Raw genomic sequence first — 26200 nt, forward strand, 5'->3', positions numbered from 1 at the left:
TTCCAAGACCACTTTTATTTTTTTCTGAAGGAAAATTCCAGCATATTTCACTCTGGCCAGCTCTGTGGCAGAGATTGAGGGAAACAAGAGCGTAAACTTGGGAAAGCTGCGTTTGTCATTTTATCCTTGTAGTTTAGAAACATATGCAAAACCATTTTATCTTGTTTGCTACTTCCTCTTTTGCATGAAGTGTCACTAAATGGTCAGCGATCCACAGCCTCACACATATAAACAAACCAAGAAGCATTTGAAACGATTAAAAGAGGACATATGCACATATCCAGGTCTATATTTTTTTCTGGGGCTCTACTGAAATATCTTTGCATGATTTACAGTTCAAAAAATTCCTTATTTATCTTCTACTGGCTCTTTATGCAGCCCCTCAGTTCAGCCTCTGTCTGAAACAAGCTGTTTTAGCTCCGCCTCCTGATGAGCCCACTCTGTTCTGATTGGCTGCCCCTCTGAGGCTTGTGCTGGCTTCAGAGGCTACATCGACAAACCATGAAACAAACAACAGGAGTAGGATTTCAATACTTTTTCTTTATTTGAAATGTCAACCTCTAGAATACAATCATACATGTTTAAGCTGAAATATGAGCGTGAACAATGCAAACAACATATGGAAAAATTAGCAACCAAGGCTACGAACAAATTGTTCAGAGCAGGATGAAGCCCTGGTCTCTGACCTGCAGGGGGCATTTCTGCATATGTCAACCTCATGTTTAACATAGATATCTGATGATATAACATTGCAGATAACAGAAAATCATCTTTTAGCCCCCTTAAAGTTAAAAATCTACTTATTTCGAAACCTTTAAGAGGGCTCATCAATATACAATGTTTTGTGCAGTTCCTTGTTCCCCCAAATCTCTACAATGGAGATGGTGAGTACAAAGTTAGCATGATCCACAGTTACAATGTCCATATTTATGGGGAATATTCTATTTAACCATCTATCTTCTTTTATCACTTTAAGGTGTCTTTCAAGTCATTCTGATCTCACAAGTTTTGATTTTAGAGATATTAAACCAATAGAGTTCAAAGTAATGGAGGTTTGATATGTTAAAAATCCCCTCCAGACTTGTTTTAAGATGTATATAAAATACTCTACTTTGAATAATAATTGAAAAAATGCTTGAAAAATAACTTTTGAGTGGAGGGGGATTTAAATTTCATTTAAAAATGCAGCAAATTTCATGCTACAAAAGAAGTTTCATTTATGGAATATAAGAAAAAAAAGCAAAGGGAGAAAGAGCTGTATTTGGCATTAAGCCAGACTACCACAAATTAATTTCAAACCCGGTCCCGAACAGAGAAAAACCTATTCTAGGACCAATGGTGAAGCCTGTACCCAGCACCTTCGCCTCTACACCAGTCGGGCCAATGCCGACACCGGTGTCTGCTGCCAGACCGACTGTAGCCTTCACTGGACCAGCAGAGGCTGAAGCACTGGCCACCTCTGCTTTGGCAAAGGCTTTGGCACCAGACAGCACAGAGACTCCGGCTCCTGCGCTAGCGTTGGGCCCTTTGGCCTCAGCATCAAAAACGCTCCACTCAGCTTGAGCATGGCCTTTTCCTGCAGTAGTGTACACTCCTGCCTTGGGAAGGTGCTTCCCAGGTTTGTCTTCAAATCCATCTGCAAATGTGCCAGCACTGGCGTAGGTACCAGTAGCAAAAGCTTTACCAGGCCGGTCAATGTTGTCGAGCGTCTCCAGTGCCCCGGGTAGACCAACAGTGACTTCTGTACCTCCCTGCACAACTGCATGGGCTGCAAACAAAGAGACACTGTGTTTCATCTCAAAGATGATTAGAGAAGGATGTAAGCAGGAAAAATAACTGTGTGGTGTGGAGATTTAAAGAATATGATGTTGATATTTTGGAGAAAATAGAATTACATTGTAAAGTCATGTTTCAAAAATAATATTTTGAGAGAAGATTATTGTTTAGAAATGAATTACCAAAATATCCCACTTTAGGACATTATTAAAGGTTGTTCTTTTCCTTTTTCACTAGGCTCAGGTACCCAACATTACACAATGTTGTTTTTTGTTGAAGGGCTTCAGTCCTGCTGTGATGAGTTTCTGTTTCAAAGGAATTTTGTGATGGTTGAGCAGATTACGTCTTTAACCTTAATTACGTCCTATCATTATCCTTAATGATAGTGACAACAGGTGTGTGTGCTCTGTCAAGTTGAGGTAGGAAGGATAAAACTGTTCTGTAGTAAATTACATTCTGTATAATTTGGTAGGTAATTGTGGCTGTCAGTCTATCTTATAAAAACATTCAGGTACTCATATGAACAGTGACAGAGGTTTCTGAAGCTTCTATGAGGCTTCAGCAGTCTGAGTTAGTCATATCAAGTGGATATCTGACACATTTACAGTCTTTTTAGCATCAAATTCCCTCTTTGTGTTTCCTCGGACAGTGTTTCCCTGTTGAGCTGCGGTGGAAGTATAGTAACAAAATGAAGAACTTTGGCACTAAAAAGACTCTAATGTTGAAAGATATCTACTAGATTTGACTCATTTGGACGACTGAAGTTTCATATTAACATTTAAATGCATTTTTGTACGGAAAGAGGACTGTGGATTTTGTCCCCCATCACTTACATTGTAAGTACATTATGAAGGGATCTTCTAATGGCCAGTATGTACAGAAGGAATAATTACAGCAAAAAAACAAAAAAAAAAAACAACTGGTTTCATTGTTCATTTGGGCTTCTGACTATTGTTTTAAGACAGAGTTTAAAAATTGAGAACCCGTTCTTTTAATGTTGTTCTGTATGTTTTGAGAGCTTTGTAACAGTTTAGTTCCCTCTATGTTAACCTGAGTAGATTATACGTTCCAGTTCAGAGAGGCTGAGAAGGTAAAAGTCCAGTTAGTGATCCTATCTCGCCTCTTATTATTTATCTTTTTTAAATGTATTATTACTGCAACTTTAAAATATACATATATGATGACTTTGTTTTCATATAATTTCATATATTTTTTGTTAAACTTTAAACTTTATTCTTGTGATCTAATTACATTTTTTGTCTAAGAATTTGGATTTGAGTGGAATCAGCCCAGTGGATTAAAATGTAAAAAAAGTAATTTATGTACTTACCTGTCGATGCGTCAGGTGCATGGTGCAAAGGGGTTGTCCATAGTCTTCTAATTAATCATGGGTGTGTTTTCAGCGTAACATGCAATAAACCAATCACTCCCATTCCCTTTAAGAGCCAGATGCGCTTGCACCTTGGCGGATTTTCTCTGCAGAGGAAACGGATCTGCTCGTGCGCAAAGTGAAAGCGCACGATCCATAACGAGCACACTGGCCCCTGCTGCTCCTGGACCTTCCCGTGGGCCCCAGACCACCAGTTTGAGATCCTGTTCATTAATTTGTTGCAAATTTATCTTCGTTTGTTTTTCGAAAAAGTTTTTTTTTAATTAAAGCTTTGGCTTCTTTAAAATCGTTTTGTTCAGTCATGGAGTAAAAGGTCAAATTGCTGAAAGTATGGAAACCTGATCACTGTACTGTCAAAAATGTTAAAGAATATTTGTTAAATATTGTTCAAAAATTAAATCATTAATTTTAATCATGTAAAGAATCATCAACTCAGTTATCAGGACTTGTTGAGCTCTCCAAGGTGCTGATCCTGCTGCTGGCAGCAGATAGAAACTGTCCAGATTTATTTCCTTCTTTAGTTTAATCATTGTTGTCACCTCATTTATTTCCTCATATGTTCCTCATGTCATCATGTATTGACGCTGCAGGAAAGTCAATCTGTGTGTGATCTGTTGTTATCCGTCTGTTTAAATACCAACGTGTGTTGCCACGATTTGGTCAAATAATTAAACAATTTTATCTGTCATACTGCAATTAGTTAACTCTGATAAATATTATGACTAAGCATTATGATATGTATTTTTAAAAATATGTTAATATACACAATAATATATTTTTTCACATTGTAATCCTTTTATTTGTAATGTTTTGCATGTTTGTGCGCTGCTGCATGTCTTGTGTGTGTATCAAGCGGAGTTACGCACATTGTGCACCAGCCTATGTAACCACACATTACTGTCTTGATAATGCTCCCTTAAAATAACAGTGAAACACTCACGTCATTTTGAAACCAACACAAGTACAAGTAGTTTCAAAGGTTTTGACACTGTCACAAAATTGTTTGGAGTTTAAAAGACTTTTAGTATTTGAATTGATAAATATATTTTATAAAATAAATAATTAATCAGTTGTTTTATAAATGAATCCCCCCTAATCTAAAAATAAACACTAGTTTTGTCCCAGCCTTAAAACAAAGTTGGTAATAGATTCACAGCTGTGAGCCAGTTCTCTGTATGAAACTATGCAAACAAAGTCAGCAGCAGACTGAGATTGTTGAGTTTTGAGTCCCGCAAACATTTACTGCCAAGTGTCTGCTGTGCTTAGAGGTAAATTAACTATTAATCTTATTCTGCTACTGCATGCTGCAAGATGTTTGTCAAAATAGAGACAATAAGAAGTAAACATTGCTTGAGTATGAGATTTTATTGGGTAGAACAGGTGTGTTGGCAGGAAGTGGAACAATCATAGAGGCAAAGGCCTCTGAAAAGTAAAAGTACAGTTTTTATTCATGCACTCTCCATTATTGAAAAGCAGTACAGTGAGAACATTGACATGCATAAATACTGGAGAAAAGAAATAAATCGTGGTGGAGGTTTAAAATATCATGTTTTATTTATAATGCAGCAAACTTCAAATGCTACTAACATGGTTTAATTACTGGAATAGAAGGAACAAGACAAAGTGGGAGAGAGCTGCATTTGGAATGAAGCCTCATTCTACCACAACTCAAGTTCAAACCCAGAGCCATACAGGGAAAAACCCATTTTACGACCAAAGGAGAAGCCTGTGCCCAGAAACTTCGCCTCTACTTGAGTCACGCTGATGTCAACGCCAGTGTTTGCTGATAGACCGACTGTAGCCTTCGCTGGACCAACAGAGAGGGAGGTGCTAATCGCCTCTGCATTGTAAAACACTCTGGCACCGTCAGACGACCCAGAGACTCCGAATCCTATGTTGGGCCCTTTCACCACAGCCTCAACATCCCCATTCTTCACGTGAGAATAGCCCACTCCTACAACGGCATATAATCCTTCCCTGGGCTTGAAGTCACCTTTTCTCTGTGCTTTTTTGAACTCGTCAGCGCCCCCGTAGAAACCAGCACTAACATCTTCATCAGATGGGTCCAGTATCTTGGGGTCACCAAGAGAGACTTCTGAACCATGCTGCAAAGCCGCACGTCCTGCAAACAAAATGACACTGCATTTTATCTCAAAGATGACAAGAGAAGGACGTAACCAGGAAAAATGATTGTGTGGTGTGAAGATTTTAAGAATATCATGTTAATATTTTGGGGAGAAGAGAATTAAATTGTGAAGTCATGTTTCAAAAATCAAATATTGTTTAGACATTAATTACCAAATATCCCACTTCATGACTTTATAAAAGATTGCTCCTTTCCCTTTTCACTAGGCCCTGGTACCCAACATTACTAGTGTTTTTTTGTGTTAAATTACTAATTTCAATCCAATGTTTCTGTTAATTTATCAGTCGTATTACACAAATATTGGAATATTGGTTTCAGTTGAGTAGTTTGTTTTTCACAATGTTATTATTGTTGTAGGGTTTCAGTCCTGTTGTGATGAGTTTCTGTTTTGAAGGAGTTTTGTGATTGTTGAGCAGATTACTTCCCAAATCAGTGATAGTGACAACACGTGTGTGTGCTCTGTCAAGTTGAAATAGGAGTAACAGTAAAAGAGAAATTCTACATTAAAGGATAAGTTCACAATTTTTCAAGTCTGTGTAAAAACAACAGTCAAGTGCTCATATAAACACTGAAAGAGGTTTTCCTCGCTCTAGTCTTTCCTCCAGTTCATACTGGCTGTAAAAAGATCCCCTTCAAATGTCCCACATTTGTTGGAAGTTAGAAATTTACTAAAAGTGTATGAAAAAGGTAAACTGTCTCCTAGGACGTCCTCATTATACTATATTTATATGAGGAGAGTAAACTGCTACAGGACATTGTTCTTCTAGATGATGTTTGCCTACCTGACATCTTCAGGACAAATCGTTCAGTCTGAAAGAAAAAGGAAATGAAACCAGCAGATCAGAACTGATAATAAATCATCTCAATTAGAGTTAAAATAACTGTGGTGATGGAAATATACTGTACAGATCTATTGCAAATTAATTTTTATATCGTTTGTATTATATAAGCAGCATAGTTGTGTACTGAGATGTGACAAAAACAGAGTAGTGATTCTTTAAAAGTTAGAGCTGAAAGCTGACAGATGAGCCTCAAAAAGTTCAATTACTGATCAATTCTTCATTATTTAGTACTTTAAGGCACGTATAAAGTTTTGTTTGCATCAAAAACACATGATAGAGTACTTACCTGAATGAAGTTGCTTGGTTTAAGCTGTTTGTGGATGTTATATGTGGAAAGTTCTCAGTATAACTACTGGAGTTCATCATCATCAGGCTGCATATATACCAGTGTCCCCCCCACCCAATGTGTGCGTCAAATAAAAACTGAAAGTATGAAACTATGCTGTAACTACAAAAAACAAAGGGCACAGAAAGGGAAGGGGGGGGGGGGGGGCACATTCACCATCTAAGTTCAGTGTTTTAGAATGCTAACATTTGCTAATTAAGTACAGCTGAAGCTGATGGGGATGTCATTTGATTTGCAGGTATTTGGTCATGTGGTTAAGGGATCAACAAAGTTATAACAATTCATTCTGTAAGGGGGATATGAATGTCTGAGCCAAATATCATGTCAATCCATCAACAGATCCTCCAAATTAAATGACAAAATATGTCATTTGAACATGTGACTCCAGAACGACACATGGGAGTGTTTTCTAATTTGGTGCCCTATCAGCAGTAATCAGCAGGACAACATCATTTGTTCTTTCCAAAACTGTTACACATCACTGTTAATATGGTGATGTTTTATGATGTGACAACACTACGGTTAAGATCTGGTTAGGTTTAGGGAAAGATGATGGTTTGGGTTAAAATAATCTGTTTGTTAAGGTTAGAGAAACATGTGGTGTGGGTCAAAGATCCTCTCCAGACATGTATACATGTATGTTTGTTTAAACACTTCAACATGACTTAAATGCAAGTAGAACAGGCACCAAAAGTCCCACAGGGATGCTTGGTACCTGTCTGGGATCAGGATTCCTGTTGGCCTTCCTGTTTTTATAACTTGCTCTGAAAGTTGTTTCCTGAAGTGGAAAGTTTGAGTCACACGTCTCCACCCTGTTGAACAGAAAGAAAAAGTTAAAACTTCTGATTACACTCTATTCTTCCTCTGAAATATACTAACTAGGTTGAGACACTTTTATTTCATTACATTTTTTATTTTATACCATTGTCAGTTATATTTTATATTATTATCACCACATTCCTTTCAAAAGTGTTGAAAACTCATGAAACAATCTGCCCAAAATATCAACTTTAAAACAAAAGCAGGTCAAGGAGGAGGAGGGAGTTTGATGGTAACAACAACAATGAAACAAAAATAAAAAAAACAAGCAAAAAACTGAACAAAACACAAATTCATTTAATACAACTTTGCTATTGATAAAGTATTTTTTATGCAGTGCACATGTTTTTCTTGTGGCCTCTGTTTTTTCTCATAAAATATTAAAATGTATATATTTAAATACAAAATGTAAACTTGGTTTCAGTCATAAATCAGTATATTTTCCTTGTATTTCCCACTGAACCGCTTGACTCAGTATGCAGATGGGAGTACAAGAAGCCAAAATCTTATATCTTACAATCTTACAAATCCACTGTTTTTACATGTTGAAGCCAATGAGTCTATTTAAATTGGATTTCAGAGGAATGTTGATGAGGAATAATTCCATGTAAAAGAAGAAAAAAGAAGACAAAAGTAAATACTTTGGTCTAATACGTATCATAAGTTTTTAGCCACACCAGGTATCCACCACTTTGATCCAGACTGAGATATCTCCTCAATCTGCAGGATGAATTTATAGGAAATGTTGTACAAACATTCATATTTGGCAGACGATGAATCCAAATGACCTTGGTGATCCCCTGACTTTCTCTGTTGTGCCAACAAAAGGTTGACATAGTTTTTTTAGTTTGGTATGCTTTTGTCATATCTCTCAACTAACATTAGATGAATTGTCATGAAAAACAACATTCTCATCAGTCTCAACTGACTTCAAATAACAAAATGTCACGTGCTTTTCATTCTTTTTCTTATCTACATAGAAAAATATTTTTTCATTAAAACAAATACTCAACATTGCCCACACAACAAAGAAAAAAACTGTTAATCAGAAATAGCACATACATTACCTGTAACAACTAATCCAATGAGACTAAATATGAGGAAAAACGGACGAGCCCCCAATCCATGTTATGATCTGTCAGTTTTGCTTCATTGTCTGAGTTTTGTCCTCTTTTCTAGTTAATTGCAGTGAGGCCATACTGAGGGAGGCAGTTGTATATTTGTAATTAATAATCAGTTCTACACACAGACATAAGGGCTTGGTGGTGTGGTTCATATACGCTGTGATGTTGTTCTTTATAGTGTACATGTTGCAGAAGGAAATGTTCGGAGAGGTAAACATCACTTGAGTATGAGGTTTCAGTGGGTGGAACAGGAAGTTGTTGGCAGGAAATGGCGCAATCGTGGTGGACATGTTGGCCTCTGACAAGTAAAAGTACAGTCTTTATTTGTGCACTTTGCTCAATATGATAAAAGCTGGTATATGTGGGTCTAACATATTAATATGTTCACTCTCCATTATTTAAAAGCAGTAGACACAGAACATAGACACACATAAATACTGGAGAAAAGAAATATATCTCAGTGGAGGTTTAAAATGTCATGTTTTATTTATAATGCAGAAAACTTCAAACGCATTTGGAATGAAGCCTCACTCTACCACAACTCAAATTGAAACCTAATCAGGAATTTGCACAAGTAACACATTATGTTAAATAATAATACCTCGCCTGGACGAGGGATGGAAGATGTCCCCTACTTCACTGTGAAGTCCATTCTCAGTGTTTGTGCACTGGAGGCTTTAACTTTTCACATCACACATTTATAAGTTTCAATTTAAGCAGAACTTTTCTTTTCTCCTACACTGTATGACAGTAATACACACATTTCCATATGTCTGTATGTTTGTTTAAACACTTCAACATGACTTAAATGCAAGTAGAACAGGTGCCAAAAGTCCCACAGACCTGGTCGGCGCCTTTCTGGAATCAGGATTCCTGTTGGCCTTCCTGTTTTTATAACTTGCTCTGAAAGTTGTTTCCTGAAGTGGAAAGTTTCGATTTGAGTCACACGTCTCCACCTTGTTGAACAGAAAGAAAAAGTTAAAACTGCTGATTACACTCTATTCTTCCTCTGAAATATACAAACTAGGTTGAGACACTTTTATTTCATTACATTTTTTATTTTATACCATTGTCAGTTATATTTTACATTATTATCACCACATTCCTTTCAAAAGTGTTGAAAACTCATGAAACAATCTGCCCCAAAATATCAACTTTAAAACAAAGGCAGGTCAAGGAGGAGGAGGGAGTTTGATGGTAACAACAACAATGAAACAAAAATAAAAAAAACAAGCAAAAAACTGAACAAAACACAAATTCATTTAATACAACTTTGCTATTGATAAAGTATTTTTTATGCAGTGCACATGTTTTTTCTTGTGGCCTCTGTTTTTTCTCATAAAATATTAAAATGTATATATTTAAATACAAAATGTAAACTTGGTTTCAGTCATAAATCAGTATATTTTCCTTGTATTTCCCACTGAACTGCTTGACTCAGTATGCAGACATGGGAGTACAAGAAGCCAAAATCTTATATCTTACAATCTTACAAATCCACTGTTTTTACATGTTGAAGCCAATGAGTCTATTTAAATTGGATTTCAGAGGAATGTTGATGAGGAATAATTCCATGTAAAAGAAGAAAGAAGAAGACAAAAGTAAATACTTTGGTCTAATACGTATCATAAGTTTTTAGCCACACCAGGGATCCACCACTTTGATCCAGACTGAGATATCTCCTCAATCTGCAGGATGAATTTACAGGAAATGTTGTACAAACATTCATATTTGGCAGACGATGAATCCAAATGACCTTGGTGATCCCCTGACTTTCTCTGTTGTGCCAACAAAAGGTTGACATAGTTTTTTTAGTTTGGTATGCTTTTGTCATATCTCTCAACTAACATTAGATGAATTGTCATGAAAAACAACATTCTCATCAGTCTCAACTGACTTCAAATAACAAAATGTCACGTGCTTTTCATTCTTTTTCTTATCTACATAGAAAGATATTTTTCATTAAAACAAATACTCAACATTGCCCACACAACAAAGAAAAAAACTGATGATCAGAAATAGCACATACATTACCTGTAACAACTAATCCAATGAGACTAAATATGAGGAAAAACGGATGAGCCCCCAATCCATGTTATGATCTGTCAGTTTTGCTTCATTGTCTGAGTTTTGTCCTCTTTTCTAGTTAATTGCAGTGAGGCCATACTGAGGGAGGCAGTTGTATATTTGTAATTAATAATCAGTTCTACACACAGACATAAGGGCTTGGTGGTGTGGTTCATATACGCTGTGATGTTGTTCTTTATAGTGTACATGTTGCAGTAGGAAATGTTCGGAGAGGTAAACATCACTTGAGTATGAGGTTTCAGTGGGTGGAACAGGAAGTTGTTGGCAGGAAATGGAACAATCGTGGTGGACATGTTGGCCTCTGACAAGTAAAAGTACAGTCTTTATTTGTGCACTTTGCTCAATATGATAAAAGCTGGTATATGTGGTTCTAACATATTAATATGTTCACTCTCCATTAGTTAAAAGCAGTAGACACAGAACATAGACACACATAAATACTGGAGAAAATAAATATATACCTATATATAGGTTTAAAATGTCATGTTTTATTTATAATGCAGAAAACTTCAAACGCTACTAAAAAGGTGTCATTGTTGGAATAGAAGGAACAAGACAAAGTAAGAGAGAGCTGCATTTGGAATGAAGCCTCACTCTACCACAACTCAAATTGAAACCCAATCAGGAATTTGTACAAGTAACACATTACATTAAATAATAATACCTCACCTGGACGAGGGATGGAAGATGTCCCCTACTTCACTGTGAAGTCCATTCTCAGTGTTTGTGCACTGGGGGCTTTAAGTTTTCACATCACACATTTATAAGTTTCAATTTAAGCAGAACTTTTCTTTTCTCCTACACTGTATGACAGTAATACACACATTTCCATATGTCTGTATGTTTGTTTAAACACTTCAACATGACTTAAATGCAAGTAGAACAGGCACCAAAAGTCCCACAGAGTTGGTCGGTACCTGTCTGGGATCAGGATTCCTGTTGGCCCTCCTGTTTTTATAACTTGCTCTGAAAGTTGTTTACTGAAGTGGTGAAAGTTTCGATTTGAGTCACACGTCTTCACCCTGTTGAACAGAGAGAAAAAGTTAAAATTGCTGATTACACTCTATTCTTCCTCTGAAATATACAAACTAGGTTGAGACACTTTTATTTCATTACATTTTTTATTTTATACCATTGTCAGTTATATTTTATATTAATATCACCACATTCCTTTCAAAAGTGTTGAAAACTCATGAAACAATCTGCCCAAAATATCAACTTTAAAACAAAGGCAGGTCAAGGAGGAGGAGGGAGTTTGATGGTAACAACAATGAAAGAAAAATAAAAAAACAAGCAAAAACTGAACAAAACACAAATTCATTTAATACAACTTTGCTATTGATAAAGTATTTCTTATGCAGTGCACATGTTTTTTCTTGTGGCCTCTGTTTTTTCTCATAAAATATTAAAATGTATATATTTAAATACAAAATGTAAACTTGGTTTCAGTCATAAATCAGTATATTTTCTTTGTATTAAAAAATCTATATTGTTTAAGACAGAAAATGTAACCTTTGGAGAAAAGAGAATTACATTGTAAAGTCATGTTTCAAAAGTCAAATTTTGAGAAAATGTTATTGTTTAGAAATTAATTACCAAAATATCCCACTTTATGACTTTATAAAAGGTTGCTCCTCTCCTTTTTCACTGGGTCCTGGTACCCAACATTACATGTGTTTTTTGTGTTAAATTACTAATTTCAATCCAATGTTTCTGTTAATTTATCAGTCGTATTACACAAATATTGGAATATTGGTTTCAGTTGAGTAGTTTGTTTTTCACAATGTTATTATTGTTGAAGGACTTCAGTCCTGCTGTGATGAGTTTCTGTTTTTGAAGGAGTTTTGTGATGGTTGAGCAGATTACTTCCTAAATCGGTGATAGTGACAACACGTGTGTGTGCTGTGTGAAGTTGAAGAGGGAAGGATAAAACCGTTCTGTAGTAAATGACATTCTGTATAATTCAGTAGGTAATTGTGGTTGTCAGTCTGTTTTAAAAAACAGTCAGGTGAAGTTAGACATTTACTAAAAGCAACACAAGGCAATATAAAAAGTCATTTAAATACAGTTTAAAAAGTATTAAATTGGAAATAAATATAAGCTAAATTAGAATAAGACAGATAAAACAGGATAATAAAAGTTACAGTGCTGTATAAGATATGAATCAAAAGTCTCAAATTTGACTGACATTGTTTTGATGAAATGAAGCAACTCTGGCTCCTAGAAATTACATTTATATACTATAAATTTGTTTTCCTTTCATATGTTTAACATTTAACAGAGGGAAACATTTGACTATCTTCACTGGAAATGTTTTTTTCTTGTAAAAAAAAGTGCTGTGTTTTTATACTCTGTGGAAGTCATAGGAAGGTGGTCGGGGTGGATGATGATCACACAAAGTAGGACTCCAACACTGGAGACCAAGATTTGCATTCTGAGATCCAAGTGTGATGGAAACTGCCTTCCCATGATCAAAGGAATGTGCCAGTGAGTGTGCAAAGATAACATTATGTCAATAAGAGACAGTTCCCAGAGAGTTAGCAAGAAGGCTAATTTGTGGTGTAGCATTTTGGTTTTCTGTGTGAGATGATTTAAGGCCGCCAGGTCATTTTTATTTTGAGAAAAAGGCGAAAGCTGCTGAGACAGTATTATTTCCAACATAAATCATACTTGTATTATCACCAAAGCGTCAAGGTCGCTCATGAACTCAGCAATAATGACTAAATGGTTGAATATGATTGAAAAAAACAAGGTGGAGTCTAAAAAATAAGCTACACAATATGAGGGGTTATGAAGGGTATATAATATCATGTTTTATGATTTTGCATTAGGTTTTTTATCCCAGGATAAAGGCCTCGTTTAACTTTGTATTGCTCTTTATGCACAGTAAACCTTTTCACACTGAACTCTACCAGCTTCAAGTGTATTTTTTTTTAGTCTTTCTCTTATAAGTTTTGAGTTTAATGCTAAGTTGTGGGCGACCTGAAGATTTATTGGCCCATTTGAAGATTTTTCCACCACACAAGTGTGGTTAAAGGTTTAGGCTACAGAGACACTTTGGTTTACATCAGTGAAAGATTGTGGTTTTGGTGAAATGTTAATAAAGTAAACATATTGCGTCTCGTGACTGAGTTTTTTGGTAGTGCCGTGGCTCTGGTGATGTCAGTCCAGACTGAAATATCTCAACAACTATTGGAAACATTGATATGAAATTTTGTTCAGACTTTCGTTGTGTCTAGACGATGAATCCCACTGATTTTGGTGCTACCCTGTCATTTCCTCTAGTGCCAGCATGAATTTCACATGAAAGGTTTGGAGTGAAATATCTCGTCAGCTATTGGATGGATTGCCATGGAATTTGGTGCACACAATCATGTGACCTACAGGATGAATTGTCACAACTTGGATGATCCCTTAAAGTGTAAGGCTGATGTTATTCTTAATTATTTTCAACAAATCCCATAAATAGACCAAACCAACAATGCTGTGGTAGCAGTGAGTAGTAACAGTAGCAGGACGATGTGTCTGGGATTGACTCAAATAAACTACAGTGCCCATATTTGTGGTGAAGAAAGAACACGCTGTGACCCACTGATGTGTTTTTAATAGTCTTTGGACAACAATGCAGTTCTGTGGTATAGAGATCATGGAGCCATAGGCATAGCACTTAGTAGAATTGATTGATTATTGATTTGGTCTTTTCATGGGATTTTTTGAGTATAGGAAAAACGTAGAGTAGGATGAGCTTTATCCTTGAACTTTTCCTCTAAATACAGTCAGACAGAATCACTAGCAGGGATGTTGACTCTTTGTCTTGTTCAGTATTGAACCTATAGACCAGGATCTTTCTCTAATCTTAACCAAGTGCTGCAAGTGCGTAACCATAACCAAAAGTTCAATCATACTTTAGTTACTACAAGCAGATAGTGTAGGAAAAACAAATGTCAGTACATTGTCAGTGAATATTTTACAAATTTTGCAACCTGCCTGATACGTTTCCTTATAATGTTGATAAAAACATGACTCAAATGAACTGAAAACCTGTTAAAACATGACTTTAGATGTGTCTAAGATGTCATGTTAATATCACATCTTACATGTATCATTTATTTTTGCATAATTTATCTGCATTTTACATCATTACGTTTTTTAAGACTCAAATATTATGCTTTAATATAATTTGCAGCAGGGCCATTCAGCACCTTGTAGACAAATAGGAGGATTTTAAAGTCTATTCTAGTACTTACTGGGAGCCAATGCAAGGATTTAAAAAGAGGTGTGATATGTGCACTTTTCTTAGTCCTGGTTTAAATACGTACAGCAGCATTCTGCAGTCTCTTAACAGTTTTTTGGGGGCATCCAGAGAAGAGACCTTTGCAATAGTTGAGTCTGCTTGTGACAAATACATGTACTAGCTTTTCATCGTCTGAATTAGACAGAAAGCCTCTGATTTTTGAGATGTTTTTGAGGTGATAGAAAACGGATCTTGTGGCATTATTGATAGTATAGTGAAAGTTAAGATTATTATCTATGATAACACCAAGATTTCTGGCATGTTATTTGCTCTCAAGTGAAAAGGAACTGAGTTGGGCTGCAATTTCCTTTCTCTTTGCTTTTGCACCTATAATAATAACTTTTTTATCCTGTTGTTTTACCATCATTTAATATAATTAAAATATTTTAATAACATAAGTTCAAAGTATATTTTTGCAAAATACATTTAAGTAAAAGATGAAATTTAAAAATTTTCACTGCAAAAAAATAAAAGATTAGAGGTTACAGTAGATTTTGTCCTGATTCCTGCTGGATGCATCTACAGCTGGAGAAGTGGAGTTTTCACATTCATCATTGGTGGAAAACTGGGTCAAGTATTTTATCATGGAGACAAAGACAGTACACATGAATCTGGATCCAAAAGATGAAGGCCTGACGCAAGTCGCCCTCATGTTTCTGTTGTAAGACTGCCCCCCTATGTTCAAATCTGTGAAGCACAAACTACAATGATCATGTTTCTTTTTTTCCTTGTTTTTCCCCCTGCAGCATAGTGACACAGAACATCAGAAAACAATCAGATATTTAAACAAGAAGCAACAGAACAGTCAGGATCAACACTTCAAAGATTTGTGACAGTGCAATAATTAGTCCGCACCTGATAAGAAGCAGAAGAAGAAAGCATGGTGGATATTCATACTGGATTTGATTCTGATGGAGAAAAACCATTAAACTGCAGGAGAACTGCCTCTGTCTGTCTGATCAATCGGGAAGCTGAAGATGCCCAATTTAATGTATCCCTCCCCCTCTGTGGTTTGGACAGTGCCTAGCTTTATCTACACCCACAATATGATGATGATGATGAATTTGAAGGTTAGAAGTGTGTGAACTTGTTTGAACATCAATAGCATCATGATATTGCTGTAAGCCTCTTTGAAACTAACTGCACTGAAGTGCTAAAGAAATAAACATGATTTCAGTCACTTCCTTTTGAACAGAACAGTCTTTTTACACTGAGGATGACACAACATGCGAACACAGATGGGCTGGGCTGGAGAAAGGATTAAAGTAAAACTGTATTTATTTTCAGGACTGCAAATTTAGAAGTTTAGCCAGGTGAGGTCCAGGTACTAGTTCAGAGCTGAGCCAGGCAGAGATCCAGAAGGTGAAGTGTGGAGTATTAAAAGGTATTAAAAACAGTATTAAAGGATTAAAAATGTAATGAACCTGCCAAGTGGGTGGAGCTTTCTTGGAGTTTTCTTTGAGTTTATTCACAGACAGGTCCACAGTCTGGAGCAGAAGGTGGTGCTAATGCACCTAATGTGCAGTGATGAGTGTTTTAACTCAGTAGTCAGAGCAGTTGTCTATGATCTACGAGACTCCAGTTCGAGACCTGGTGTGGGGACCTCCTTCATAAGGTAGTTTATTCATTAACACTTATTGTAACAATTTAATTTTCTAAAATTAAAAGCGTAATAAAAACAAAAACATGATTTTTAAGCCTCTCTCCACTTTTATTCAAATACAAATAATTTTGCTGCCTCAATAGATACAGATACAAATACAAATACTGGGCCCTCTGCACATCCCTAATATATATACAGGGGACTAATCACAAAACAGGGCACAGCTGAGGTAAGCAGGGACCAGAATAACAAGGGTGTGGCAGGCAAAACACAAGACAACGCTGATGAGGCTAACACAGGACAGGTGAGAAGGATAAAGCAGGCCAGGCAGGGCTACAGGAACACATGAGGAACACAAGAGGTTACCGACAAGACAAGAATAAAACCAAAGCAAGGCAGAGATAAAACTAAAGAAAACCCTGGACTCAGAGGGAAAAAAAACAATATCAAACTCAAGCACTACACAAAGAAACATAAATGGCAAATGCAGTTATCACAAACAATTTGTAACCCAGAGCACATTCAAAACACACACAATCCTCTTAATCACTGAGAAAGAGTTTATGCTGTGAAAGTTCAGACCAGAGTAAAAACAAAGACAGACCAACCAATGAAGGCAACCCAAATAATCACCATGCAAGATAGTCTTTTAAAGACCCAACTCAAATCAGCTTTCTCCCACTCAGTCCAGTCCAAACAAAAAGGGAGAAAAGTCTGAGGACCTCTGGAGGACCGGTGGAGAATGGCAGCTAGGGACACAGTCAGATTGCAAAAAGAACCATAACATTAACAGCAGTGTAATATATGAATTTGCAGTAGGTATAGAACATAGCATTAAAACAATGGTGCATGTGCCAGTTAATACAAATCAATCAACGGAAACAACAAGAACACAGTACAGAAATTTAAAAAAAAAAATGCAGCGTAAATCAGAAAAAGTATTAACAAAAATGTAAAACAGTACAGAGAACAGGCAAATAATAGATTGAGATATTTTAGATCACAGAAGGAAGATGTCCTCAAAATAAACCACAACTATTCCTGTGTGGCACGATTGAGTGTGCTGTACGTCTGGTCATCCATAGTGATTGGATTGAGGGTCTCGTAGGTGGAGGCTGGATTGACGTTCTCGTAGTCTTCCAATGTGGAGACTGGAGCAGAATTCTCATAGACAGGCTGAAAAAACAACAGTACAATTTACCAAGGTTACAAGGAATGATAATGTACATGAGACACATAACCATTTTAACAGCCTAGATATTCTTCTGTTAACTAAACATTTAGAGCACAGATACCTTGATGTAAAGTAAAAAAGGAAAACAAAGAGTTGAAAAAAGTCACCTCCATGTTTGTGCTGGTTAAGGGGGCCCTGCTGTTCACATCTGTGGAAGACAAAGTACAACAAAGGTGTTTTCAATCTTCTTCATTTGTAATTATTGAAAGAGTGAGAATAGGAAGGTAACTCACTATTAGAGCTTCCTCTTTTCTTCCACTTGTGTAGGAGCAGTAGAAAAACAGCCAACAGCACAGCAACCACAGTCACAGAAACAACCAGAAGAAAGATGATACCTGGATGAGAGACACACAGTGTTCAAAGTAGTTCACAGTGCTGTAGAAGGGGAGTTGCTGCGGTTTATTAAGTCAGAATCAGAAACAGGTTTATTGCCAAGTAGGTTTACACATACAAGGAATTTGCCTTGGTGTTGTCCTACCACGAAAGATAGATATTTAAATAAAAATGTATAATGAAAATTAGGGCCATATGACATCCATTTTAATTTCTTTCAGGTTCCATTTTATTTTTTTGCAAATTCCGTGTTTTCCGTTTTAATTTTTCTGAATTTTGTGTTTTACGATTTAAACACATTTTGTCATCAAAAAGAGTGTCTTATGTGGTGGGTGAATAATTTCAATTTTTAACAGTTCAATGAGAAAACATTCAAAATTTAATGAATATCAAAGAAAGTGCTTCAATATAGTTATAAAACAAAATATTCCGTCCTTTTGTAAAATAAAGTACTTTGCATCTAAGCTTCACATTATAAATTAAAAAACAGTAAAAGTCTGTTGTTGCAATCTTCCATCTTTCACAGACATCTCCATTGAAGTACATGATTGTCAGCCTCTTTGTGTTCAGCTTAGTGAGTGCCTCTCGCTTGTAGAGTCTTGTATTTGCTGAAACTCCTCTAACAGTCGACTGAGCTGACTGGGTGAGTAGATGTAGGGCACTGCCACCTCCGCAACCCTCGGAATCTCACACTCAGGCCCCTCTAGTATTCAACAAGATCCAAACCAAGTGTGTAGACTTCAATTTGCTTTTCCATGGCTGGAGCCTGCCTAGGATCAAACACTCTAACCAGCCTGTAGACATCTTTGGCTGGATGTATGTCCCAATTAGGGGTATCGCGATATACCGGTATTGACCGGTATTACCGGTACTGATATAACTGTGGTATTTAAAAAATGAAATATTGATATCATGTTAATAATACACATATAATAATATTGTGCATATAATCCACACAACTATGGTAAGAACACAACTCCTTGTCTTTAAGTGAGTACTCATGCGACACATCTTTGGAAAGCCAAGATTCTTGTGATTTGATTGATGCAAACCATTTCAAGATACAATCACAACAACTGTTTCTGTGGAAAATACCATCTAAAGTTCAGCTGAAGCTAATATGAGGTTTAACAATCTAATTTAGAAAAATCAAGTGGATATTTTCCAAAGTTCCGTCTTTTTAAGTGCCAAATTCCCTCTTGTGTTTCTGTCCCTCCTTCATACCTTAGCACGGAAAACCATCAAGAGAAACAGAGTAGATTTTGTACTGATCAGACTGAAAATGCAGAGGGTTCCCATTTGATTTGTCTAACTCAGGTTGCTAAAGCCTTATATCAGCTTCAGATGAGAAAGACAACTGTGAATTGTGTTACCAATTTCTTGCAATGAAATTACTCAAGGAAGATATCTGATCTAAAGTTTAAAAAAGGAGGGAGGAAGTGGTTTATCTTTTTTTTCTTTTCTTTTGTTGCAACCTAAATAGCAAAATTGGTAACAGGTTGTCTTTGTCCTGAGCAAAACAGTTATGAAAGTCTTGAGAGTGTGTTTCCTCTTTTCAGCAGTAAAACATTGATGCATTCATCAATGCATTTAAGGAAGACTTAATGAAACAAGACTGGAAAGAGGTTGATGTTGATGAACCAGACAAAGCCCTCAATGCATTCCTGGCTACATTAACAGAACTCTATGAGGAAATTTTCCAATTCAAAAAATCCAGAGGGAAGCATAAATATGTGGATAAACCATAGATTACTGAAGGGCTGCAGAATACGTGCAAGAAGGAAAATACACTCTACAAGGAATTCCTAAAGTGTAGAACTAACAAAAATGTAAGTAAATGAGATGTAAAGATAAATTAATAAACATTAAGAGATGTAACAAAAAGGAGTATTATAGCAAGTTGTTGAAGGAAAATAAAAGTAATATTCAGGGAACATGGAAAGCACTCAACAACATAATCAAAAAAGTATTGGGAAAGCAGATTAGTTTTTTTGTTAATAATCAAAATGTATCTATAAATAACAGAAAAGAGGTTGCTGATGAATTCAATGACTATTTTGTAAAAGTTGTAAAAGATGTAAAATAAAGAAAAACCCTTGAATGAGTAGGTGTGTCCAAACTTTTGACTTGTACTGTAGTGCCCAGCAGCATGTATAAATGGACTCTAACTTAAAGGCAACAACTGGATAACGGCAGTATTACCAACCAAGCTTTACTACTGACATTAGAACAAAATTGGTAACAGGTTGTCTTTGTCCTGAGCAAAACAGTTATGAAAGTCTTGAGAGTGTGTTTCCTCTTTTCAGCAATAAAACATTGATGTTGAACATTGACATTATAACAACATTGTAATAAAAACATTAATATTCATACATGCAAACACATTCATGTACTTGCACACATGACAATATACTTAGTCATAGAAATCTTTTTGATTGTCTGGCAGGTGTTGGTTAAAGAGTATGTACACCCTCGACTTCTGCCTGGCTGCTTCAAGCCAGAATATTTAAAAATGTGATGTAGAGAGTGAAGCGGAGGCTTGGCAACGTGGTACGTGCAGGGGGACAAGAGACAGATTTACACACTGACCATCACACTGGCCTAGACATACTAGGCTGGTTTAGCAGCTTTGGAGGGTTTTATTTTTGCACACAACACATGTACTGCTGGAAAAAAGCACCTGTAACTCATCTAGGAGAGTCCTCTGTTTCTGTGAGGTTATCTTTAAAAGTAAAGTACCTGGCTATACCTAATGTACCTGGACTTGTAGCTGGTGTTACAGTTGTGGAGCTTCTTCTGAAACTCTGTGTTGTTGCTGGTGTGGAGGCTGATTGGACTGATGTTAAAGAAGGTCTGAGAGTCAAGTTTGGATTTGAAGTGGATGGAGCTGTGAACAACAAAAAAGAAACAAGAACACAGTGATAGAAAATAAATCCTGATGAGAGAAATAAAATCCTCCTTTAGTTGATCAACTGCTTAAAAAATTAAATGAAATGGTCAGTTTATTACTTTTATTCCTAAAAACACTGATGCAGTAAATGGACACTTACTGTATCAATCTTCCCAGTGATTTGTTAAACCAAATACCTGGGGCCTCATTTATAAAACATTTATATTCACGCTTAACATTGGGGAGAGGCAACCCAGACTTTCCAGGATCCTGCCACATCCTGGCATCATCCTGGCATTTCAGCAGCACTGTGCTGCTCCACAACTGACCGCGAGTGTAAGTAGGCCTAGCAGACAGTCCAGCCCTCTCCTCTGTGCTCTGGGGTTGGGAAATGGGATGGTGAGACAGCGTTGATGAAATATTGATCGGAATTTCATTTGAATTATATCTTTTAAAATTGAAAGGTGCTTATGGAATAGTTTTGGCTCACTAGCACAAACACAAATAACACTGCTGGTTTGAATGTTTATGATAAAGTGGATCTATCATTAACATGTGATATGAAGTGAAATGAAATGTGAGAGAAATCATTATACAATCTGTCTTCCATTCCCCACCTCACCATCTGCATTGCCAATTTCCCCCGTCTCCAAAATGTTCATACTCATGAGTCAGAGTTTACATACAGGTGCACACATTCTCCCGTCAAGTTTGTATTTTTATAAATCCCAACTTTTTTGTGGGAAGTGGCGTACGTCTCTTTCAAGCCCCATTTTGTGTATATACAACGGTTATAAATGAGACCCCAGGTCATTAAAATATCAGCTGCAGTCAGAAAAATGTGAAAATTTCCTCTAACCTCCAGAAACATGAAGAAACATTTTCATGACTTTCAGTAGAAACTCACCATTTGTGACAATGATCTTAAACTGCCTGTGTGGATCTAAATTAGTGTGTGTGTGCTGAAATACAAATCAATCAATGCAGTTACTTTATTTGCAAATAAGAAAAAAATATGATTGGTTTGCTGGCTGTGTCTGTATCATGATGATGACGATGAGTCAGGTCAGGTTAGATGGTGACTGTGGGAATTGAGCTGACAGCGTGTGAAACATCTTCAAATACTTCAAACATCATGGACAACAAACGTTGGAGCAGCAACGAGAAGGACAAAAAAGAAAAGGATATCAAAGACATTGAACTTCAGAAAAACATACCATCTATCTCCACTGTTTTCAAAAGTCGGCTTGCTAGAAAAGAGCCTGGAGAGGACAATGCTAACAGCGAAGAGGAGGAGCAGCAGCTAGTTCAGCTGAGCATAAGCATGAAATTGAGACAGAAGGCAGAGAACCACAGCCCTGCGATAGCAGGGCCACCTGTCCAACTGCTCCACCCTCATCTCCACCTGAGCCCGACACTGATGCGGATGGCAGAGACCTGGTGGCGGGTAGGTTACCAATTTAGAAGCCCCACAATTTATCTTTTACTTTTTACCTATTTCAACCATACTTTTAGCTAACTATTTCAACCATTCAGGCGCCATAATGAAGTGACTGAGGGGACTGTTAAAAATTGTGCGGGGGTATTTTTTCATAAGATAAAATCAATTGATTTAACCACATGGCTAAATGACAACAACACAAGGACATGTGACATATAGCGTCTTGCTCTGTCAGAACAGTGATAGCAGGGTGCTGGGGAGCGTGGTGAGAGAAAAACCTCTCGCCTCTCACCGCACGCACGTCAAGTTCATCCCAGCGCCCAGCGTTCATCCCTAAGGCTACTGTTTCAAAATCAAAGAATACATTTATTATTCTGACAACTCACAAAATAAGGTCTGTCTGTCTGCTTATATCCTGTTTAAGCCTTAAAAACTGAGAAAATCCATAGACATAGGTTGGCCATTTTATGGTATAGTGTTTTATTTACTTGATATGTTTTTCTATATTCGTGTCCTTAAATCTGTGTTGCATGGCTTGTGTGTTAAGTGTAAATTACCATTTTACTAACCCATACTTGCATCTTTAACATTGTTATCAAGATCAACATAATGATTATTGTGTTTGACCTATATGTACTGTTTAATGCTGCTCCACATGTCTGCATGTATCAAAAGATGGTTGGGGTGAGTATTGCTGGCTGTGTTTTGTTGCTTCATGTTGCTTGTGTATGCCATTGAGCTATACACTGTATGCTAACGTGTTGATATTGTTGCTGTTGGCCCGGGAACGTATTGCTGCAGTCATTTGTTGTAAATCCTGTATGATAGAAGATATCTACAGGTGTTCATAGGCTGTAGCCTGTTAGTGTAAATCCTGTATAAGATACAGGTGTTTCCAACAGATAGTAGCCTACGCTGAAAACCTATAATTCAAACCCTGGATTGCACATGTGTGGAGTGGTGGGGGGGCCTCCAGGATTTTGTGCCCAGGGGCCTCTGCATTCTTAATCTGTGCCTGCTCTGACCTCCAGAAACATGAAGAAACATTTTCATGACTTTCAGTAGAAACTCACCATCTATGACGTTGATCTTAAACTCCCAGTATTGATCCATTGAGAGAAATTTCTCCAAACCACACCCATAACGTCCGGAGTCAGATTTGGTCAGCTGTGTGATGGTCACATGCAGACGACTTCCTGCAGATGTGTTTTTATATTCCATGATGTATCTGCCTCTTTGAGCTCTGACATCACGCATTTCAAGAATGTCTTCTTCACATTCGTCCTTACAGAAGTACGTCCTTCTTCCAGTCCTGGTAAAGGAACATTCAACTGTGATACTTTGTCCTTCAGTTCTTGTAAAAGTGGGGATTTCTGCATTGATGAGACCAATGTTTCCATCCTGCAGTGCTGTTGAAAAAAAAATCAATAGTCAAAAATTCACATTTACACTGATCCACAGAGTCACACTGGGAGCTGCCCAGTTCAACCAGTCTGTGATTTAACTTGATTTAGTCTCTGTCAGGAAGGACTCGATGGATGCAACATAAATTGTCACATATTTCCAATGATTTGATTTGATTTGATTCCATTTGAATGTTTTAAATTACATCCTTGTCCTCATTAATTTGTTTTCTTTTAGCTACTGTCTTTTATTACTCCGGTTTCTTTTTATGAAGTTTTGTGTTTCTTTTACATTTTGTCTTTTGCTCTTTTTGTTTTATGTGAAACACTTTGAATTGTCTTGTTGTTGAAATGTACTATACAAATAAACTTGCCTTGCCTGTATAATCACTTTCCTTCTATTTCAGTAAAAAAGGACTGATCTACATAAGAACATAATAAGTTTCACCTACAGAACAGAGACAAAGTAAACAAACTGCTGTAGCTACTAGTCATGGACAGACAGTGTGTCGCTAACAAGGATTTTGAAGAACAATAATGAAACCAGCATCTAACAGTCTGAAGTGATATTTTCAGCTGTTAACATGCTGTTCAATGTGCTGCAGTTTAGCAGCTAATTACCTATCTATCCTGCTAACTCACTTTTCTCCAGTGAATGTTTGTTTGGTGGCTCGTTCAACAAGCTAAGGTGCAAAACAAGACGTGTCTTCATGCTTGTAAGTTAGATAAGAAGGAGACTTTATGTGGGTTGTTGCTTGAGTCTGTGGCTCAGCAGTTGACTGCTGTTAATTGCATGTCAAATGTTCACGTTAATGGAAACTTTACAGAATCACAAACTATCATATAATGTCAAAATTAAAGAAGTACAAAGAACCACATAGAATATAAATTGGTAAATTATGTTTTGTATAACAACCAGGGTTTTTCCACATGACAAAACAGTTGTATTCACACACTGTGTTCTTGAAATGACATCGATTTACTTCGGCTGCTACTCATTTGTTTCTCTGGTTCTGTAAGAAGTAATATTTTTTTGCAGAATGTACCAGGAAGGTAGTTTGTAATGCAGTTAAGCTAAAACAGTCAGGCTGAAGCAACAGAACACACATTTTATTATGAGTATGTTAAAAAAATACAACAAAAAGAAACTGAATTTTGTTTTGTATAAAACACAGTTAGAACAAAAGTTGATTTTAGATAAATGTGAACATTTTTTTAAAAAGGATGATTTCTGGATGTGTCCTGGTAGCTCACTGACCAAGACACATGCTACATAACCACAACGTCCGCGGTTTGATTCTGGCGGCGCCTTGTCACCTCCTAGTCTCTCTCTCTCCCCCTTGTTTCCTGTCTACTCTCTACTGTTGCTGTAATAAACTCTTACAATGACAGACTGTCAACTGAACTGAACAAAACTCATTTGCATGCAAAAATAGAAAAAAGTCAGTTACTGAAAATTCTCAGTGAATAAACCCTTCAATGTTACTGATTAAAAGGATAATTTTGAGGAAGTAACAAGTACTGTTAACGACTTACATTTTAAAGTGACTCTGGTCATCATGTTTAACCACAGAAACATGAGAAACTGCTAATTTATCACTCACCAACTCTAAATAAATAAAGAATATAATGTAATAAAGAGAAACAGAAATAGAAAGTGAATGTACTCACTGAGGAAGAAGAAGATCAAAGTGTGACAAACTTTCATGTTGAGGCTCTGATGGTTTAATTCAGCCTCTCTTCCTTCTTCACTGGCCAACCAGGAACTTCTCACTTCTTTAAATGATGGAGTCCCTCCCCCAAACAAACACACACACACACACACACACACACACACACACACACACACACACACACACACACACACACACACACACAGCTCTGCTCTCCTCACCATCAGTTTCTCTTTCTACTGCAGGTCTGAGTTGACCTGCAAATACATGCAAGGTTTTAGAGCTGCAACGATTAGTGCAACTATTTTCATAATCAAATAATCATTTTAGTCATTTTGTTCAGCAGAAATGACAAATGTGCTGGTTGCAGCTTCTCAAATGTGAGGATTTGATGCTTTTCTGTGTCATACATGATGGTAAACTCAATTTCTTTGGATTTTGGACAGTTGATCAGACAAAACAAGACATTTTAACATATCACCATGGGATCCTAAAAATTATAACACACATTTCTCACTATTTTCTGACATTTTATAGACAAAACGAGAAAATAATATAAAGATTAATTGTTAATGAAATTCATTTTTAGTTGCAAACCTACAAGGTTTAGGGAAGGCAGCACACTCATAACTCTGATGCACTTTGCAGAAACATTGATCCTTCATTTGTTATGACTGTGCTGCTTTCTCATATCTTTTTATGTCCACATGTGAGTCAATACCTCACAAGAATAAGTTCACAGGAGATGTTCAGTTTCACATAAAGTTGTTTGGCTTCCAGAGATTCAAACACTTCTCT

At 36.7% G+C, this 26200-nt stretch overlaps 2 long non-coding RNA genes across 2 annotated transcripts; both read right to left on the bottom strand.

Annotated features, from left to right (window-relative positions):
• Positions 1 to 16459: 16459 nt before the first annotated feature.
• On the bottom strand, positions 16460 to 17995 carry LOC137185397 (uncharacterized). Its single transcript, XR_010928849.1, has 3 exons — positions 17896 to 17995; positions 17770 to 17810; positions 16460 to 17604 (listed from the first exon to the last, which is right to left on the bottom strand). It is a non-coding gene; the product is annotated as an uncharacterized lncRNA (long non-coding RNA).
• Positions 17996 to 20756: 2761 nt separating this feature from the next.
• Positions 20757 to 25812, bottom strand: LOC137185398 (uncharacterized). The gene is made up of 3 exons (XR_010928850.1): positions 25401 to 25812; positions 23400 to 23735; positions 20757 to 20882 (listed from the first exon to the last, which is right to left on the bottom strand). It is a non-coding gene; the product is annotated as an uncharacterized lncRNA (long non-coding RNA).
• Positions 25813 to 26200: the final 388 nt, after the last annotated feature.

The sequence above is a fragment of the Thunnus thynnus genome, chromosome 6, assembly GCF_963924715.1.
Source record: "Thunnus thynnus chromosome 6, fThuThy2.1, whole genome shotgun sequence".
Classification (NCBI taxonomy): domain Eukaryota; kingdom Metazoa; phylum Chordata; class Actinopteri; order Scombriformes; family Scombridae; genus Thunnus; species Thunnus thynnus.